The 21,098-nt window shown below is 47.4% G+C and overlaps 1 pseudogene; it reads right to left on the bottom strand.

Annotated features, from left to right (window-relative positions):
• Nucleotides 1-10,300: 10,300 nt before the first annotated feature.
• LOC136394019 (somatotropin-like) lies at nt 10,301-15,816 on the bottom strand (annotated as a pseudogene).
• Nucleotides 15,817-21,098: the final 5,282 nt, after the last annotated feature.

Here is a 21,098-nt window from a genome sequence, read left to right as displayed (position 1 = left end):
AAATTCATTCTTCCCAGACCTTCCCCAAGTCTGCCCCAAAATCTAAACCGCAAGGACCCTGTCGACTTGTAGTCGCCAACAATTAGTGTTTTGGCTTACGCCATTAGTATCATACTTATGGACTATGTGGGTGAATCAGTTTGGTTGCGTGTGGTGGAAGAATATGTAGCATTCTTTTACTGTGGCTTATTTGTGTATTTATGTTCTATAATAGATTATGATTTTACAACTGTATTAGGATAGGTAAGTGACTTAGGCTAGGGTATGTTTTGACTGACACCAAAATTGGGGTTATGTTACTCTTGTAGGAACAGAACTGTGTCGTAACTTAAAGACCCCCTGGACTTGTAAAAATACTAGCATGTGTTGTATACATGTGTTCACAAATATTAGTTCTTATTACACCAGTAATGCTGGTGTTATTCATACCCATAATTATAATAAACTCAAAACAGTCAGAAAACCATGGCAACCATTGAGGGCCATCAAAAGTCATATACTATATCATGGGAGCGATTGAAGATGGCAACAGAGTAGGTGGGCATTTACACTGCCACCTCCCAGGACCAAATTGAATTATAACTTAATTTAAGAACAATCATCTTGAAAAACCAACTTTGGACTAAACGAAGAGGAGTCTATAACCAAGGATGTAATGCCAGTGGCCAAGATCAGGCAGGTTCACATTTGATTTGGTCAGATGGTAGAAAAACTGCAGAGCCGGAAAGGGTTGGGCCATTCTGTTTAATAAAGTCTCACAATGGTGGACAAGCACATAGGAAAGGGAAACCGCCTTTCAGGTAAACAAACAGCAAAATGACCCCTCACTGTGGCGGGCAGGCAATCCGCACATCCACAATCTCCCTGAGTGCAAGCACTCACAGCCTTATATAGGCCATACAAACATGGTGCTGCCACGAGCTCACACACTCATCAGGCAAAATGCTTGTAGCTGGTATACAACGAACAAGCCTAACACAACTACCCCACAAAGGATCAAAGAAGAAGCCACACCAAGACTGGTAGGAAGGGCAGAGATGCAGAAAGGGGTGCCCTGCTCCCAGGAGCGAGAAGCAGCTGAGGGTCCAGAGGGACTCACACGGTGGGAGGGTTGCCTGAGAGGTGTGGATCCTCAACCCCAGGACCAGAGCCCCAACCTAGAGCCTCAGATCCTAGAAGAGGCGCCCACACAGTATTTGGAGGTGAAAAGAGCCAGGTTTCTGTCTGTGAGAAAGAGACAGAGCTCCGAGATTCAGGCTTCATCTTAAAGGGCTGCACAGAAAATCTTGTTCATAGCCACTTATCCAGGGTTCCGGTGGAGGGAGAGGTAAGAGGACTAGAGTTGCATGAGGAGACTGGAAAGTTGGAGGCCCAGGGAGAGACAGTGTGGGGGACAGCCACCAGAACCCCTGTGCTGAGTCATTCTCCAATATTTGCAGTCACCATCTTTCTTGGGTGGAGCAGTCCCCTCTGAGTGGCATCAACCTGGGGAAAAGCAACTCCTCCACCCTTGGGAGTCTCTCCTACCCCAGTCATGGAGGCTGGGTTGTTCTGAGAGGCCAGGAAGCAGGGGATGTGTCAGTGACATGATTTTCTGGTATTGAGGCTGAAGCTTTATCCCACATGTTCCTGAGTCTAAGACTAGTAATTCTGCCTCATGGGAGACTCGGTAGAAAATGTCTGGAGTATGGAAAGACCACATTCTGGGTCTCAGGCCATACTCACCAGACCCCTGGGGCACACCCAACTGAGGTCTGTGAAAAAAGTCTGGGCAGACTGATATCTGGGGGCAAGGGGTGGAGCCACACCCACCACCCTTTCTAGTTCCTGAATTGCTGCAGGCTCTACTAGAGGTTTTTCAGTGGCTAAGCCCAACAAGCAGCCAGCAGACAGAGGCTGCAGGAGGCAGGACTCAGGGAACCTTGGCCTTTTTTTTTCTTCTCTTTTTTTTCTTTTTTTCCCATTTTTCTGAAGCTGGAAACGGGGAGGCAGTCAGACAGACTCCTGCATGCGCCCGACCAGGATCCACCCGGCATGCCCACCAGGGGGCGATGCTCTCTGGGGCATCGCTCTGTTGCATCCAGAGCCATTCTAGCACCTGAGGCAGAGGCCACAGAGCCATCCTCAGTGCTCGGGCCATCTTTGCTCCAATGGAGCCTCGGCTGTGGGAGGGGAAGAGAGAGACAGAGAGGAAGGAGAGGGGGAGGAGTGGAGAAGCAGATGGGTGCTTCTCCTGTGTGCCCTGGCCGGGAATCAAACCTGGGACTCCTGCACGCCAGGCTGACACTCTACCGCTGAGCCAACCGGCCAGGGCCAGGGAACATTGGCCTTTTAAGTGAACCTTTCCCCAGGCCCAGTGTGGGTAAAAGCCAACCTAGGTGTGAAGCTTGTTATTTCCATGAGCACCTGGGCCCAGTAGAGGCAGTCACAAACTCTGGATTGCTTATAGCTCCAAGAAGGTTACTGGGGGCCAGTCACGGGCAGTGTCTCTCACTGGTCTGCAATGGGTACCTGCCAGGGAGGCCTAAGGCTGGCACATTCAGTAGCCATCTGTGGAGAGCATCAGTTCAAGACCTAACAACCCTTGCTAGAGTGGTATCCTAAGGAAGGGCTCCTCAAACCTGGCCCCGCTGAGGCAAGTTCCACTCTCTGTGATCAGCATTGGCACAGTGGCTCAGGTGCATTGGATAGGGTGGAGCTTCATAGTCAACAGGCCAGGGTGCTGGATATCCTGTCTTGCGGGGCTATATTCCACAGGGGGAAGGGAGAGAGGCTTGGAGCATGGACATTTAATGTGTGGGTCCCTGTGAGCATATTGTTGGATCTGGTTGAAGGGCTTAGCCACCTTCTGAGGGGGCACAGTTAGCCCTAGGAGAGGACTCTCTCAGTCTTTCTCCTTGAGACCAGGGTCTCTCCATCTGTAAGAACTTCTGTAGAGAGGACTGTTGGTGAACCTGCTGCTCACCTTGTTGGGGAGAAATAAAATTTGAGTATCCATCAGTGGCTGAGGGATTAGGCTCTGCAGTAGGGGCCACATTTCCCATACTAAGCTCCTGATCAAGAGGTCCCACTAACGTTTTATTCCCAACCTCAGCTGCCGTAACCCACTAAACGTGCAACCTGTAGAGGGGTTGGTTGAGTGAGGCCAGTCTGAACCCACACTACAGTCTTACTACAGAAGAATTTGTGGGAAGAACAGGCAGCCGCAAGAGGAGGTGGAGCAGCTGAAAAGTAAGTAAAACTATCATTTGCTGATGACATGATACTGTACATAGAAAACCCTAAAGTCTCAGTCAAAAAACTACTAGACATGATTAGTAAATTCAGCAAGGTGGTAGGATATAAAATTAATATTCAGAAATCAGTGGCATTTTTATACACAAACAATAAACTGTCTGAAAGAAAAGTTAAAGAAACAATCCCCTTCATTATTACAACAACAAAAAATAAAGTACCTAGGAGTAAATTTAGCCAAGGAGATAAAAAGACGTGCACTCAGAAAATGATAAGACATTGAAAAAAGAAATCAAGAAAGATATAAACAAGTGGGAGCATATACTGTGCCATGGATAGGAATAATAAACATCATTTAAATATCTATATCACCCAAACAATCTATAAATTTAGTGTAATTTCTATTACAATACCAATGGCATACTTCAAAGACATAGAAAAAAATATTCCAAAATTTTATATGGAACCAAAAAAGAATACAAATAGCCTCAGTAATCTTGAAAATGAAGAATAAAGTGGGAGGTATCACACTTCCTGATATCAAGTTATACTACAGGGCCACAGTAATCAAAACAGCTTGGTACTGGCATAAGAACAGACATACAGATCAATGGCACAGAAAAGAGACCCCAGAAATAAACCCATGCCTTTATGGTCAATTGATATTTGACAAAGGAGGTAAGAACATACAATGGAGTAAAGACAGTCTTTTTCATAAATGGTGTTGGGAAAATTGGACAGGTACATGCAAAAAAATGAAACTAGACCACCAACTTACACCATTCACAAAAACAAACACAAAATGGATAAAAGCCTTAAATGTAAGTCACAAGACCATAAACATCTTGGAAGAAAACATAGGCAGTAAATTCTCCAGTATCTCTTGTAGCAATAATTTTGCTGATTTATCTCCACAGGTAAGTGAAATAAAGGACAAAATAAATGGGACTATATCAAACTAAAAAGCTTTAGTACAGCAAAAGACACCATAAACAAAATAAAAGGACAACCCACACAATGGGAGAACATATTCGTCAATACGTCTGATAAGGGGTTTATAACCAAAATTTATAAGGAACTTTTAAAACTCAACACCAGGAAGGTAAACAATCCAATTTAAAAACAGGCAAAAGAACTGAATAGACACTTCTCCAAAGAGGACATAAAGATGGCCGATAAACATATGAAAAAATGTTCAATGTCACTAATTGTCAGAGAAATGCAAATTAAAACCACAATGAGATACCACCTCACACCTGTCAGAATGGTGCTCATTAACAAACCAACACACAATAAAGGCTGGTGAGGGTGTGGAGAAAAGGGAACCCTCCTGCATTGCTGGTGGGAATGCAGACTTGTGCAGCCACTGTGGAAAACAGTATAGCATTTCTTCAAAAAATAAAAAAGGGAACTGCCTTTTGACCCAGCTATCCCACTTTTAGGAATACATCCTTAGAATACCAAATCACTGATACAAAAGAAAATATGCACCGCCATGTTTATTGCAGCATTTTTTACAATAGCCAAGATCTGGAAACAGCCCAAGTGTCCTGTCTGTCAGTGGACAAGTTGATTAAAAAGCTGTGGTACATATACATGATGGAATACTATGCAGCCATGAAAAAGAAGGAAATCTTACCTTTTGTGATGGCATGGTTGGACCTGGAGATTATTATGCTAAGTGAAATAAGCCAGGCAGAGAAAGACAAATATCATATGATCACTTATATGTGGAACCTAATGAACAAAGTGAACTGAGAAAAGAAATAGAGGCAAAGGCAGGGTCACAGGACCAGACGGACAGCAGTCAGAGGGAAGGGGGATGAGGGATGAGATCAGAGAAGGTGAAAGGATTAGTGAAATTATATACACATAACACATAGATACAGATAACAGGACAGCAAATCCCAGAGGGAAGGGGGGAGAGAGTTAGGGGAAGGAGGCAAAGGGGGTGTAATGGGGGACACGGGGGTGGGGTGAGGGTTTTATATTGAGTGGGACACTTGAATCCATGTTAACACAATAAATTAATAAAAACGTATAAAAGAAAGCCATATATATCATGGACACCTTTCTCTTTCCCATTGGGCTCTCTCTTACTCCTTTTCTATTCCTCTTCCTTCCTCTATTTTCCCCCCTTTGTTTTCTAAGATTTAGGACTACTAGTAGGATGACCAATTGTTCCAGTTTGCATTGAGATGAAGGGTTCTGGCACCTGGGGCTTCCAGCGCTAAAATTGGGCTAGTCTCCTGCAAACTGGAACGAGCTGGTGACTCTAATATTGTATCACTTACAGCCTATCTCAGCCGTGGGCACGGGGAGAGTCTGAAGACAAAAGCTGTAGACAAAGTGTCATGTTTGCTTGACCTAGAAACCCAGGTCTTATCACTCTGAGAAGGACACGCGAAGAAAGGGGAAATGGTCAGTTCTGTGCTCCAATGTGTATAAAGGGACAGAACTCACTGTATGTGTTTCAGGAATGCTGACAGAAGAAATCAGAAGTAAGTGTTCATTTTAGGTTAAATTTAAAAGATTACATGGACTGTATTATAGAATTGTACACCTGAAAGTTTAAACCTGTATAATTTTATTAACCAGTGTTACCCCAAGAAATTCAATTTAAAAACTTAAAAATGTTTGGGTAAAGAAATTGAAAAAGTAAAAAAAAAATTAAAAATTTAAAAAAAAAATAAAAGATTACACGGAGTCAGAAAAAGATCATTCCCAGGTTCTAGGATTACTTGAATTCTGCCTATTGAATTTTCTTGTGCAAATCTTGCTACTCTTACCCTTGGGAAAATTTTCATTAGAAATTATTTAAAATTTTCAAACATTGTGATAAAATAGATAATAAATTTACCATCTTAAATGTTCTAAGTGTACAGTTCAGTGATGTGAAGCACATTCACATTGTTGTGCAACCAATCTCCAGAACTCTTTTCGTCTTGTAAAACTGAAACTCAGAAGCAGCTAACAACTCCCTGTCCCCCCTGCCCCCAGCCTCTGGTAACCACTGTTCTACTTTCTGCCTCTGAATGTGACTACTTGGAGTACCTCACATGAGAGAAACCACCCAGTACTTACCCTTTTGTTACTGGCTTATTAGAAACATCTTGAACGACTGGTTAGAATAAGAAACTGGGTCCGCCCCAACTGGCCCAGGTCTCTCATCTCCTTTGGCCCCCGTTTTACCAATACAACAGCTGTGACACCTGTATCTCATTTTTGTGGCCCTGAAGTCAGTGGTTCTCAACCTAGTTTGCATTTTTGAGTCACCTGGGGAGCTTTAAAAGCACTCTTGCTTAGATCCCTTCCCAGACCAATAAAATCAGAATGGCTGTTTAGTATCCCAGGTGCATCTAGCTTGCAGTGGAGGTTACCATTCACTGCCTAACTGAAGAGCTGAAAAGCAGAATAACATTTGTTAAATCCAAGTGTTTAGGGAAGATGGTCTTTAAGATCTTTTTAAATTCTAAAATTTTGCAAAGTCAGCTAACATCTTTGAAATTCTCAACCAGCAGGGGTGGCGTTGATTCAGCCATTCCCCAGAAGGAACTGAGGGGATACTCTGTGCAGTGTGGCTCCCCCTGCAGTAGACTACTCTCCTGACACTTTAGAATCCTCTTCCTAGTAGCTATACCACCCCTGGAGGCACCCCTCTCCTGCCACATTCATTCAACAAACACTTCTTAGGATGGCTCACATTTCCTTTTAAAACACTTATTCAAGTCAAGACATAATTATATGTTTGTGCTAATTACATCAGCTTCTAAAGACCATGAAATGTCCATATAATTCTAAGATCAAATGAAGGATATTACAGGGATATTGATTTCAGCTTAATGTTAGAACTACTTCTCTGAAACCAGAGCAATTTAGTAAAGTGAGTTGCCTTGTGAAACAGTGATTCCCTTACACTAGTGCCACACAGGTGAATACCATCTGTAAGGGATGCTAAGATTTCTAAATTAAAAGAAATTAGGATGACCTGTGAGGCCCTTTTAACTCAAAAACGCCATGATTTTAAAGTCAGATGATAAAAGAAATGATCTAAGGCAAATGAACAGTTTCTGAGCTAAGAAACGGAGTTTTAAGGTTCTGATTATTTCAACTTTCAAGCACTCCCCAAAGACTTATGGTGCTAGATGTAAAATATTGAAAGTGAATACCAGTGAACTTTTTAGGAAGACTAACCAGGAGGGTGATTATCTGCATTGTAAAAAGAATTACTGATTTCGTAAACTCGTATTTGGATAATAGTTACTTCAAGCATCTAAGTATTGATTTACAGGTTACTAGTTACTTAGCCTAGGTGCCCTTTCAAGTTCATTTGGAAAATTTAAAAAAGAAATATTTGGAAAACAGAATATGATTTAATAACAAGTATTTCATCATTCCACCAGAAAACATGAAATACCCTCAAATTCAATGCAAAAACAGCTGCAATTTCTTGAGTGCGGTTCTGTGCCAATCACCTCAGAAACATGATTTTATTGAACCCTCATGTAAGCCTTGTAAGGAAACTGGATCTCACGGAACTTAAGTAATCTAGTCATGAGCATAAATTTAAATCCAAGTCTTTGGATTCTTTCCCTTATACCAAGTTATCTGAATCTACTGCTCTTAGAACAAATTGCAAGACAAAAGCGTAGGGGTTAAATTTTCCCCTTAAAATGTTTTCCATATGAATTAATTGCCAATGTTTAAAAATTAGATTTCACATTAAGGTCTGGATGTCCTGTCTGTCTCGAAGAATCAGAAGATCAGCAGTCCTGTTCTCACAGTCCCAAATGACCAGGCTGGAGGGGCCCCGCCTCAGCGAAGGCCTGAGTTCTTTGGTGGTTCTGGTCCCCACCCCTCCATGCTGTATTCCTCACAAGGAGGCTGTCAGTTAAGATTTATTTCCTCATATGCAGCCCTCATTACTTATGTAATTATCTGTCTGGCACCTGTCAGTGCTGATCTGCAACCCCCAATCTAGAATCTTTCTTGCACTTTCTTGCCCCAATTCAGAGCCCACACATTCTGGCTCTGTTTGTCCCAAAGCCATTTTACCTTGTTCCCATTTCCCAAAGGTAGTGGGGCCCAATGTGTATTTCCCTTCACATTTCTGTACAAGAGTAATTCTGTGGTTTCTTTCCTTGTTTTCTCACATGGTGCGGTGTTTTGCTTCTGTAGTTAATAGCTATCTTGCTTTCATTTCTTTCCACTCTTGGGGGTTAAGTTTGGGGTTGTGGTGCTGGGGTAGGTAGCAGGAAGGGCCTCCAAGTACTATGGGGGCGGTCCGGACCTGTTGAAACCGGAAATAAATGTGCTGTATTACTGATTTACTGATATTAGCTGACTAGCCACAAAATAGAGCTAAATAAGAGTGTACTAAAAAAGTTAGTTTATAAAAGGATTCCTGTAAAATGTTAAATCCAGTTTGTTGCTCTTATAGCCATGGTTCAATACGACTAGTTTGGTAATCACAGTTACGTATTCTGTAACAAATCAAATGTATATAATCAGTCCTGTACTTTCACCTCTATCCATACTCTCATTACAGTGAAAAGGCCTGTTCCCCGCCGGCTGACGCATATTGAAGGTTAACATGCGAGCAAGAATAAAACATAAGCTCCTGCCCTTCCCCTCACTCCCACTGAGCTGGGCCTGCAGTTCTGATTCTGGCTCACTCAAGGCCAAAGAGGGCAGCTCGATTGTGGGAATCTGTGGACATTTGTTAGATGAAACAAAAATCCTAATTTGTAAGTTACTTGCTAGCTTCAATTCCTGTAACAACCAAAGGAATGGAGTCCAACTTTTAGATATGCCAGCCCTGAAAGATGCGTGGCTTTCAGTCAGTTATCTGAACAAATTGTGCTGAGTCCCTCAGCCAAGAACTCTCAACCCCCTCCTTTGGATTCTTTTGTTCTATTTTATCATGCCTTCTCTCTCCTTGTCAGACCTTCTGCCTGCACCGAGAGAGGAAGATGGGTTTTTGAGGACAGGGGTCTCTCCATCTTCTCAGGTAGCCAGCACTTGAAGAAACCTCTTTCCTTCTCACCAGCACTTGTGTCAGGTAATTGGTTTCCTTTTTTTCTTCTTCTTCTTTTTCTTTTTTTTTTAGAGAGAAAGACAGACAGACAGGAAGGAAGAGAGATGAAGAGAGGCATTAATTCTTCATTGTGGCACCTTAGTTGTTCATTGATTGCTTTCTCATACATACCTTGACTAGGGGGCTGCAGCAGAGCGAGTGACCCCTTGTTCAAGCCAGCGACCTTGTTCTCAAGCCAGCAACCCTGGGCTTCAAACCAGTGACCATGAGGTCATGTTTATAATTTCACGCTCAAGCCAGCAACCCGTGCTCAAGCTGTTGAGCCTGTGCTCAAGCTGGATGAGCCTGTGCTCAAGCCAGCAACCTTAGGGTTTTGAACCTGAGTCCACAGCATCCCAGGCTGACACTCTATTCACTGTACCACTGCCTGGTCAGGCATGGAATTGGTTTTCATGGCGACAGAGAGTTGGGCCTGCAGGTCATTTTTTTCTGGTTTCATTGTGACTATCCAGTAAGCTGGCACCAAGGACCTAGGGAGTGGACTTGGTGTGTAACAGAGAGGAGTGAATGTGTCAACTTTATAAAACTTTATTTATTTAAGAGGGAGATGAAGGAGAGAGAGAGAGAGAACATTGATTTGTCATTCCTCTTATTTATACATTCATTGGTTGATTCTTGCATGGGCCCTGACCAGGGATCTAAACCACAACCTTGGCATATGTGGATGATGTGCCCACCAACTGAGCTACCCGGCCAGGGCTGTGTCAGCTTCTTTCTTACCCAAGAAGAACTGGGTCAGTTATCATTCAGCAGCCTAGTTCTTAATAGACCCAAAAGGATTCCTGAAGGTTGCCCTCCCAGCCTGCCCCTTGCCCCGTGTTCACTCCCCCACACCCTTCATAATAGAATAACACCTACTCAGACACTATGGCGCAACTTTATTTTATTAGGAAAGGACGGTGGGCACTGGAGTGACCCTTTCCAGGGTCAGGGGAGGCACTGGGGAGAGGTCACAGAGATACCTAGCAGCTAGAAGGCACAGCTACTTTCCATGAAGCAGCGACACTTTGTGAACCGTAGGTACGCCTCAATCTTGTGCAGGTCTTTCTTGAAGCAGGGGAGTAGCCTGTAGTTCCTGAGCACTGTGTTATCACTACGCAAGTTTTGTGTCAGACTTGTCACAGGTTTGCTTGAGGACCAGCCCAGCCCGGAGGCTGCCATCTTCCAGCTCCTGCAACAGGGAAGGAGAGACCGACTCAGTCCTTGCCAGCTGCTCCCCTACTTCCCCTCCATGTCCCTCCCTCCCCTTGAGGACTCAGAGAAAGTCATGGAGGGTCCAAAGGGGAAATGAGGAGTACGATTTCTCCTGCGTCAAGGCCGGGCTGTTACAAAGAGAGTGGCAGTATCTCTTCCCCAGCCCGTGTAAGTCCCTGACACCACAGCTAAGCCAGCTGGGCCTCAGGTCCAGGGAAGGGTGGGCATGGCCCCAGGGTTGGGGACCAACACCATCCCCACCCATATCAGGCTTGGATGCCTTCCTCCAGGTCCTTCAGCTTCTCACAGACACGGTTTGAGGTGCCTAACAGCAGGCCATTGGTGAAGACCCTGCTGAGGTCCTGCACGGGCCCAAGCCTGGACTGGATGAGCAGCAGTGAGAAGCAGAGCAGCTCCATGTCCTGCGGGGAAGGGGTGGGTGGCGGGCACCAGGCAACCCCACTCCCGGCCGGCCCCTGCAGGCCTTCCCCACCATCCCACCATCCACTGCCACCCTCCGCCACCTGGGGGAGAAGGCAGCCCAGAAACTGGGTGCAGGCATAGCTGCCCAGGCTCGTGTGGAGAGAAGGGGCAACCTTCTTAGAAAGAGGGAGACCTCTGCTCCTTGGCTGGGCCCTGGAGCCCACTCACAGATTTCTGCCGGGCCTCCTCCTTGCCTGTTGGGGCCAGGATGGTCTCAGAGAAGCAGACGGCAGCCTGGGTATTCTGGATCGAATACCTCTGTCCCTCTGGGTTGTACAAGCGCTCCTGGGAGAAGGAATGTTCACCCAGGGCTAAGCTGGTGCACGAGTCTCATCACTGCTTTATTCAGAACTCCCTCAGTTCACACTCACCCTTCAGCATCTTCATTTGGGCAAGAACTCATTAGTTTTCTCCCCTTATGTTGGAAGCAGGGTGGGGTGTGTGTGTGAATTCAGCCCTTCCTACCACCCTCCCCTGACCAGCTTGCTGGATTGCTTACAAAGTCTTTGTAGGTGTCAGCAGCCAGGTGGTACAGACGCTGGGCCCAGAGCACAGCGTTGGCAAATAGGTTGAACAAGGACATGGTGGGGAAGGAGCCCAAGGCAGGCAGAGCAGGGAGAAAGCCAGAAGCAGGGAGGTCCAAGGGCCTAGAGAGGGACATGGAGGTCAAGGGTGGGGGCCCAGACAGAAGAAAGCCTAAGTCTCTTTTGTGTGCCAGCCCGCTCATGCCCCAGGGGCCTTCCTTCCTCCTCCCTCACCCCCTAGGGACTGGAGCATTTTAAACTTGGCCAAACATCTGGGCATGGATGTTTATGCCCGCATTCAGGTGCCCCAAGCCCAGAGTTAGTGCCCCATCCATCCGCAGGGCCGTTGTATTGTGCCCTCGGTACACAGCAAGCCCAGGGAGATTTGAGGGGTGCTTACCTGCAGCCATCACAGCTGGGTGAGCTGTCCTCAGGTTTCTAAGCACTTTGGAAATCTAGGTCCTAGGATCCTGGAATTGGTACTTCGTGGACCCCTTTTATACCCTGGCCCCATCTCTCCCCCTCTGCCCCCCGCACCCCCATTTTCTCTATGTATTTACGTACAGGCCCACTGACGGGCCTCTCCTGATGGATAATGTAGAACCTCCTCCCACGCACCCTGTTCCCGCTCCCCTCCTGAGGTCCTGTCCCCCAGGCTTGTTCCTCTCTCTACTGCCACCAGCCCTTTGAGGGTTGTACACATAGGGTTTCAACTAGAGAGACTGACTACCCAATCTGTCCTCTTTTTAAGGGTAGGTGGTGGCAGAAGGAAGAAGTCTGAGTCCAGGCGTACGCTGGCAGGATATCACTTGAAGTTGTCCACCAGGGTGAGGAGGGCTCACCTGGTCCCCCAAAAGAGGCTGTGTCAGGATGGCTGTGCCTTCAGAGCTATGTCGACCCCTTCCTCGCTATATTCCTTTCCTCTTCCCTGCAGGTTCCCTCCACCCATCACAGAGAATGTGTGTGTTGGGAAAGCGGGTCAAGACAGCAACAGATTCCAGGGTTTCTGGGCACCGTCTAGCCCCAGGTTCTATTTTTGCTTCTGTCACTATCCTCAGACCATCTCATCACCTGGTCGGGCCTCAGGAAGCCGGATGCAGTGCTAATACTGACCATAAGAGGGCACCAGCCCCTCAAACTGCCCACTCCTTTCCTTGAGCATTGATTGGGGTTCCCTCAGGTGGGAAGGCAAAGGACTGAAACTTCAGGTATGGGTGTGCCTTTGGACTTGCACAGAGATGCTAACTAGGAAGCAGCAATCTCTGGAATGGACAGGTGCTTCCTCTCGCAGCTCTGTCACTATCAGAGAATCTCAAAGTTTGAAGAGAACTTGAGAGCTTTAATCTTGTCCCCAGCCGTGGAACTCAGGGTACAACACCCTGAAGGTGCTCTCTCCACTCATTGTAGTCTCCTCCCATTCTGTCTTTTTTTTTTTTTTTTTTTTTTTACAGAGACAGTGAGTCAGAGAGAAGGATAGACAGGGACACACAGACAGGAATGGAGAGATGAGAAGCATCAATCATTAGTTTTTCATTGCCCATTGCAACACCTTAGTTGTTCATTGATTGCTTTCTCATATGTGCCTTGACCGTGGGGCTATAGCAGACTGATTAACCCCTTGCTGGAGCCAGAGACCTTGGGCTCAAGCTGGTGGAATTTTTGCTCAAACCAGATGAGCCCTCACTCAAGCTGGCGACCTCGGGGGTCTCGAACCTGGGTCCTCTGCATCCCAGTCTGACGCTCTATCCACTGCGCCACCACCTGGTGTCTTCTTATTTAAATATTTGTGTAGAGCCAGTCAGGTTGTAAAGAACAAGCCTATGCCTTCTCACATTTGACCCTCGTGACCATCTTGTGACGGAAGCATTCTCAGAGAGGTTGACTTGCATGAGCTACTTCCACCAAGGCAGAAGATCTCCAGAGTCTCTTCCCACGTTGCACCATCCCAAGTCCTTTCTCCCAGGCAGGCTGGGTGGGAACCACTCAGTTATTTTAACTTCACATTCCTCTGAACACAGGGATCCTGCCCCTAATCACAAGGGTCCCTTTGCCTCATTTCGTCTTCTTTTATTTTATTTTTAAAATTTATTGATTTTAGTGAGAGAGGAAGAGAGAAAGACAGGAACATCAAGCTGTTCTTGTGTGCGCCCTGATCTGGGATTTAACCGGCAACCTCTGAGATTCGGGATGATGCTCTAACCAGCCGAGCTATGGAGCCAGGGCTCATTTTGTCTTCTTTTAAAGGAAAGATTGTTGTCCCTTTATCCCAGGTGAGGACAGCCCAGAGACACAGGGTGCTTGTTGGAGAGCAGACAGCTGGCAAATCTAGGACCAGGAAGGCTAGGACTGCTGCCTTCCAGCCTCCTGGTGCCCAGAGTCTTGACTATTTCAGCATCTGGAGATTACCAGCCTCACATCACACCCTCCCCCCACCCAGGGATAAGAGCAGGAAAAAACACATTTCCCTTTGTTTTAACTTTTTTGCCCCTTGAGTCTAAGAACATTTAGCACTTGACTTTGTGGGCAAACCAACCAACCAACCAACCCTTCTAAAGGTGTTGGTGACCAACACTGAAAAACACCCTCATGGCCCACAGTGTGAGTGCTGGCACCTTGCCACTTCCCCTGTTAGCACCAGAAGACAGAGCCCCCTTTTCTCTCATCATTCCTGATCCATTACCCATAACCATGCCCTGGATAAGCTATCTGCTAGGGAGGGAACTGGGGCCCGTGGGAGCTGTTCTCCACGCAGGACTGTCGGAGGGTCAGGGTGGGGTGTCATCAAAGCTACAGGCTCTGAGGACGGTGGGGGCAACAATTTCCTCCCATTCTTCTGACTCTACCAAAGAGGGAGAGCCAAGTGGGAAGTGGAGGAGGGTCTCTGAGCTGCTCACAGCCTTCTGCCTCCTCCGCCACTTCTGCCTTCTGTCACTGGGGGGAGGGGCACTGATGTGGAACCCCTCACGACAGGCTTCTAGCTAATGCTGGGGGCCATAGAGGAAAGCTCCAGGAATCCCCTACGTGTGAGGGGGTAAAGCTCAAGTTGGGGACTGCTCGAGAGCCACTTAGTGTGGCACAAGTGAGGTGTGGCTGCGGCTCTCCACCAGGTAGGTTACTGCCAAGAACAGGCAGGACTGGCCAGAGCAGGGAGCGTCTCCTCTCCTCCCCAAACCCACATGCATTGACCCAGAACTAGGCTGGTCCACAGGACTCTGGGGACCCATGGGGATATACCTTTACGTAAAGATTACCATGGGAGGCCCTGGCTGGTTGGCTCAGAGGTAGAGCGTCGGCCTGGCGTGTGGGGGACCCGGGTTCGATTCCCGGCCAGGGCACATAGGAGAAGCACCCATTTGCTTCTCCACCCCCACCCCTCCTTCCTCTCTGTCTCTCTCTTCCCCCTCCCGCAGCCAAGGCTCCATTGGAGCAAAGATGGCCCGGGCGCTGGGGATGGCTCCTTGGTCTCTGCCCCAGGCGCTAGAGTGGCTCTGGTCGCGGCAGAGCGACGCCCTGGAGGGGCAGAGCATCACCCCCTGGTGGGCAGAGCGTCGCCCCTGGTAGGCGTGCCGGGTGGATCCTGGTCGGGCACATGCGGGAGTCTGTCTGACTATCTCTCCCGGTTTCCAGCTTCAGAGAAGAAAGAAAAAGGAAAAAAAAAAAAAAAAGATTACCATGGGAGCCTGACCAGGTGGTTGCACAGTGGATAGAGCATTGGACTGGGAAGCAGAAGAACCAGGTTCAAAACCCTGAGGTTGCCGGCTTGAGTGCAGGCTAATCTGGTTTGGCACAGCTCACCAACTTAAGCCCAAGGTCGCTGGCTTGAGCAAGGGGTCACTCGCTCTGCTGTAGCCCCCCAGTCAAGGCACAGGTGTCGCAACAAAGAATTGATGCTTCTCATCTCTCTCCCTATCTGTCTCTCTCTCTGTCTCTGTCACACACACACACACACACACACACACACACACACACACACACAAAGAGGGAAGAACTGAAGGGTGTGGGTGGATGTTGGTGATGCTCTCGTCTGCTCTGGACCTTTTCAGGGCCTTTAGTGATGGAGACCACAGACATGACTCAATGCTAGGAGAAGATAAACTTTGAATTAGACTGGATTTTCCTTCCAATGCAGGAAGTCACACACCCTTTCTTAGGGCACCACCTGGGGCAGGCCCCTGGCTTCTCCAGGTTCAGAGACTGCTCACCAGTGGCCTCTGCAATGGTGGCCAGTGGGGAGAAGCTGTGACTAGCATCCCTGAGCTCAGCCTCGAAAGGCTTGGGATACATCCCTCATTAACTTGGAATCCATGAATTCCAGTGGAAAGGCTTTTGGGAAGCCTTTCATGTTTCTGGCTTTGACCATCTCTGAGGTTCTCTGCACCTATTGTGAGAGCTCTCAGACCTGCTCTTGATCTAAAAGTGGCCTCTTTCAGGCTTTAGGAACCCTTCCAGGTCCCTGTGGGATTCAGGGTCATCTCATTATTTAGAGTCACACTCATCCTGATCTTAGGAACAGCCACAGAGGGACTGGTGGCAGCTCTTTCCGCTCCCTTCTTGGTCATTTGAGGTCTACACTTTCTACCACTCACTCTACCCTGCCTCCCTTGAGGTCAAAGTCTGGGATTACCCCTGAGACAACCTGACCACCTTTCTGCCTCCAGCATGGGTCTGAACACGGCGCTGATCACTCAGGGCATGAGTCAAAGTCTTTAGAGAATATTATGTGGGGATTCCCATGGGCTTCTCCAGGAGTGCTGGGGAAGGAGATCCACATTTCTGAGTGCCTGCCATGTGCCAGGCACTGTCCTGGGTGGTAGCAGAGGAGGCCCATTTAACAGAGGACACTGAGGCTCAAAGAGGTACAGCAGTTTGCCTAGAGTCTCCCAGCTCCTGAGTGATGAACGCCCAGAGTCTGGTGTTCCCACTGTACCCAGATCTTTGGAAGCTTCGTATAGGAAAGATAGTGGGACTACTGGGCATGGACAGAACTCTCCTGAGTGCAAAACTAGCAGGGCAGCGCCAAGTGTCCGCTTAGATGTTCAAGGAAGGTGGCGGCAGTTGAATGCAATGAACTGCAGCCCAAGCACCAAGACAAGTGGCAGAAAAACAACGCGAGGCAGCTGATTTAATGAACCAACCCACATCAGCCTTCACATCTGTATTGCACGTTTCAGTGTGCATCGTGTTTTCACTTCCTTTATCTCACCGGACCCTTGGGTTAGCTGGAGGATTTAAGCATGGGGGACAGGTCTTAGAGGGTGTTGTTTACAACTGATTGAGGCTCTCTGAACAATCAGTCTAGAAGTGCACAGCAATCTATATAACTGGACCTACTAAGTAATTTCCTCTTGGTGGATTATTCCCTAGGGAGACAGGTGGATTAAAAAAGAAGTAATAAGAACCAAAATGTGTCCGGCATCTGTGGGAGGTCTGGAGTGCTTTCCTGATCTGTGACCTCAGCTGAAAATAACTTCGGCCTCCTTTTACCTCATTCTGTGGTTACGTGTGGACATCTTTTTTTACAGATTTGATTCATTGATTTGAGAAGGAGAGAGGGAAAGAGAGAGACAGACAGAAATATCGATGTGTTCCTATATGTGCCCTGACAAGGGATCAAACTGGCAAGATCTGTGCTTCAGGACAACGTTCTAACCAACTGAACTATCCACCCAGGGTGCATGTGGACATCTTATTCCCCTTATGAGACTGTAAGCTCTTTGAGGCTGGATTCGTGCCATTCATTCATTCAATTCATTCGTGTACTAACTAATTCACCAAGTGGCTGCTGCTCCTTCCATATGCCAGACATCATCCCAGGCTAATGGGCATACCTAGATGGACAAAAGACATGATCCTTTTTCTGCTGGGGCTACCAGTCTACAGGAAGAGAGACAACAACAAATAAATACATAATCTTAAAAGGTATACAGACATTTCACATTGTGAAAACTGTCGTGAAGGAAATAGCTAAGATACAGAGGTGGGAGTCGGGGGAACCGGCAGCTGGCACAATCCCAGGCCCAGGAACTCTGCAAGCATCTGCTGAGTGGATTGAACGGTAAGAAGGACCGTGCCAAGGAAAGAACTCAAATAACCACCCGGCCGGAAATGACAAGGCAGGCTATGATGTGTCTCTGTGTCCCAATGTCCTCAGAGTAGAGTGATTTAAAATAACAAGTACGCCCTGGCCGGTTGGCTCAGCGGTAGAGCGTCGGCCTAGCGTGCGGAGGACCCGGGTTCGATTCCCGGCCAGGGCACATAGGAGAAGCGCCCATTTGCTTCTCCACCCCTCCGCCGCGCTTTCCTCTCTGTCTCTCTCTTCCCCTCCCGCAGCCAAGGCTCCATTGGAGCAAAGATGGCCCGGGCGCTGGGCATGGCTCTGTGGCCTCTGCCTCAGGCGCTAGAGTGGCTCTGGTCGCAATATGGCGACGCCCAGGATGGGCAGAGCATCGCCCCCTGGGGGGCAGAGCACCGCCCCTGGTGGGCGTGCCGGGTGGATCCCGGTCGGGCGCATGCGGGAGTCTGTCTGACTGTCTCTCCCTGTTTCCAGCTTCAGAAAAATGAAGAAAAAAAAAAAATAAAATAAAATAAAATAAAATAAAATAACAAGTACATAAAAATAATAATGACAAGTACAGGATCTTGCAATATGAACATTTAAATGAAAAAACTAGACAAAGCAGTAGGCAGACGCTGATCCCAAGTACACAGAAATGTTCTACATGGACTCACAACTTTCAGTGTGAGCCCTGCAAGGGGTCTTGCGAGGTGTTCAGCCCTCCCACGTGTGCAAGTGAGAACGTGGTGTTAGGTCCCAGAGAAAAATATCTCCCCCTCTTTCTTTCTTTTTTTCTTTTCTTTTTTTTTACTTTGAAGATTGCATTGGGATTCATTTAAATGTGTTTTAACAAACTACTCTGAATTTGGAATTTAATACTTGTTAAGTTTTGTTCTGTGTGGAGTCACCTAAGTGAAAGCTTTTGGGTTGACAACGGCAGCTGAGGGGTTCCAAGTGGAAGGTTTGTGGGGGTTGCTTGTTTCTGTTTCTGTTTGCAACTGAGTCACTAGCAGGTCCCTAAGGCACCAGCACCAGGTGCGGCATGGACAGCAGAGACGGGTTCAGAAATTTCACCCATGTGGGCCTGCATCCAGCTCCTGAGGTCGTCTAACAGCGCAGAGCATGTGGACAGCATCTGCAAGTCCCAAACCCTGTGTGCCAACACAGTCTTTGAGGCCCTTCACAAAAGACCCAGCCAGACTAGACACCTGCTAAGGGACAAACACCACCTGCCACTGTTACTCAGACAGGGGCAACTATTGGCGTTTTGTTTTGTTTTGTTTTGTTTTTCTTTCACCTCCAATCTGCTGGAAAACACCCAAACCCTTGGTCAGAGCGCCTGAGGCCTAGCAGCACCTGCAGCAAGAGGGCAAGAAGTCAAGCTAGAACAGAGGAGGAAGCAGCCTGTGCTTCCACCAGGGCCCCAGGGACCGGGCTGGATTCCGCAGTGGGCAGTGGGGCATGTGCCCACCAAGGGGCCTCAGAGCTGCATCTGGGGAGGGGGAGGGCCAAGCAGTGGCCCAATGGACTCCCAGAGGTTGCCAGTGGTGCCAACATCTGACCTTTTAGGAAGGAGTGGGGCCTTCGGGGCTTTGGGACTTGTGAGCGATGGGAAACCTTTGCCAAGAAAGTACGCCTTCCAGGGTATGCTGAGGCTTCAGCAAGATCATGTAAATGAACGTGGAGATGCTCAATAAAATGTTATTGGCATTAAGAGATATACAATATATAACTATTTGGGGGGTCCATTAAAAGATTTTGGTTCACATTCTGTATCTTTTTGTGATGGCGGTTATACAAACCTGGATATGTGCTAACTAGAATTCATCAAACTCACCAAAAAACCCCCCACAAAGTCCATTTTACTGTACAATAATTAAAAACCACACACAGCATCTGGTTCAACTCCCTTTCCTCAGGCAGGTTTTATGATTCCCATTTGCAGGTAAAGCAACTGAGGCCTAAAGCATTCATCATCCTCACTAGCATAACCCACTTCGTTTCTACTGCCTAAGTCAGACATGACAACACCCTAAAACAGAAAAACAGACCAGAGATGGCCTTTATGTCATAACCATGAGGGCAAATGTCCTTTGGGGGTGTCTGGTGGAGAAGACAAGCTTTGCTGTTCAAATGATTCTCTGCCAACAACACTTCAAAGCATTAGGCAAACTCACTTACTCAGAGGTAGTAAGTTGTCTTTCCGTAAAGTCAAGGCCTCCCTTAACTCACGGCAGCCCCCAGCAGGGGGACACCCTGCTGGGGGAAGTGCAGACTGCCCCGCACCCCCAGCCAGGCTACCCAAAGTCGCTGGTGGAGGTAAGAGGACAGAATTAGTGCCGTGTGCAAAGCAGCCATAGAGGAAGAGCTCCAAGTTAGTGAAGCCAGATGTCAAAACAAGCCAGTTCCCTGTGGCAGCCCAGAGACCAGGGAGGCAGCAGCCGCTCGGGCTCGGCCCAGTCTGGCTTCAAGTGAGCATTCCTGAACCCCAAGTCTGGGTGCCTTCAGCACCTGCCCCACTCAGAATTCTGGGGAAGCTGGTAAAAACTGGTACTGCTCTCACACGTCCCCATATGCTGGCCTTGGCTCTCCAGTTCCCTGAGGGCAGGGATTTCTCCCTTCCGCATCCAGAGCATGAATGGCAAAGAAGTGTTCTGGGGTCTTCCCAAGGTCAACAGGAGGTAGAGCACGGCCTGGCTTAGGACACTGATGTTTACTGCACTTGAGCTCCCAGCTGTGAGCTACTTCCAGTCATTCCAGCAGCTGGTGGGTTGGAGCCCTAATCTGTAGGGTCCTAGGGACCATTTTGCGGTGACCTTATAATCCTAAAGGGATTCTGATGTGATGTTTGGAAAATGAAGGGTCTTCTGACTAAGCCCCCTCCCCCCGCAAAGTTGACCACCACAAAGCTTTCCTCTTTAGGAGTCTCTCTTATGTGATTCTGTTTCAAAAAAACAAAAAATAAATTTCCAGGCTTGGGGGGGGGCAGCCATTGGGATGGGAGGGTGTGTGGTAGAGGCAGGGGAACCCGAGAACCCCTGCCCTCGGGCAGCTTCTTTTTTTTTTAATTTTTATTTATTTATTCATTCATTTTAGGGGGGGAGAGAGAGAGAAAGGGGAGGAGCTGGAAGCATCAACTCCCATATGTTCCTTGAGCAGGCAAGCCAGGGTTTTGAACTGGCAACCTCAGTGTTTCCAGGTTGACGCTTTATCCACTATGCCACCACAGGTCAGTCGGGCAGCTTCTAGTTCAGGGGTCAGTAACCTTTTTGGCTGAAAGAGCCATGAACGCCACATATTTTAAAATGTAATTCTGTGAGAGCCATATAATATGTTTAACACTAAATATAAGTAAATGTGTGCATTTTATGTAAGACCAACACTTTTAAAGTACAATAAGTCTCTGAATTCTTTTTAATAACATTGTTATGCTGTTGCTAACCAATGATGAATAAAGTACTTCTTACCATTAATGCGACTTCTGGTGCTGCATGGTTTTGCTGATGACTTT

This window comes from Saccopteryx leptura, chromosome 2, assembly GCF_036850995.1.
Source record: "Saccopteryx leptura isolate mSacLep1 chromosome 2, mSacLep1_pri_phased_curated, whole genome shotgun sequence".
NCBI lineage: Eukaryota > Metazoa > Chordata > Mammalia > Chiroptera > Emballonuridae > Saccopteryx > Saccopteryx leptura.
The sequence above is the reverse complement of the archived record's forward strand: the minus strand, read 5'-3'. Positions and strand labels throughout refer to the sequence as shown.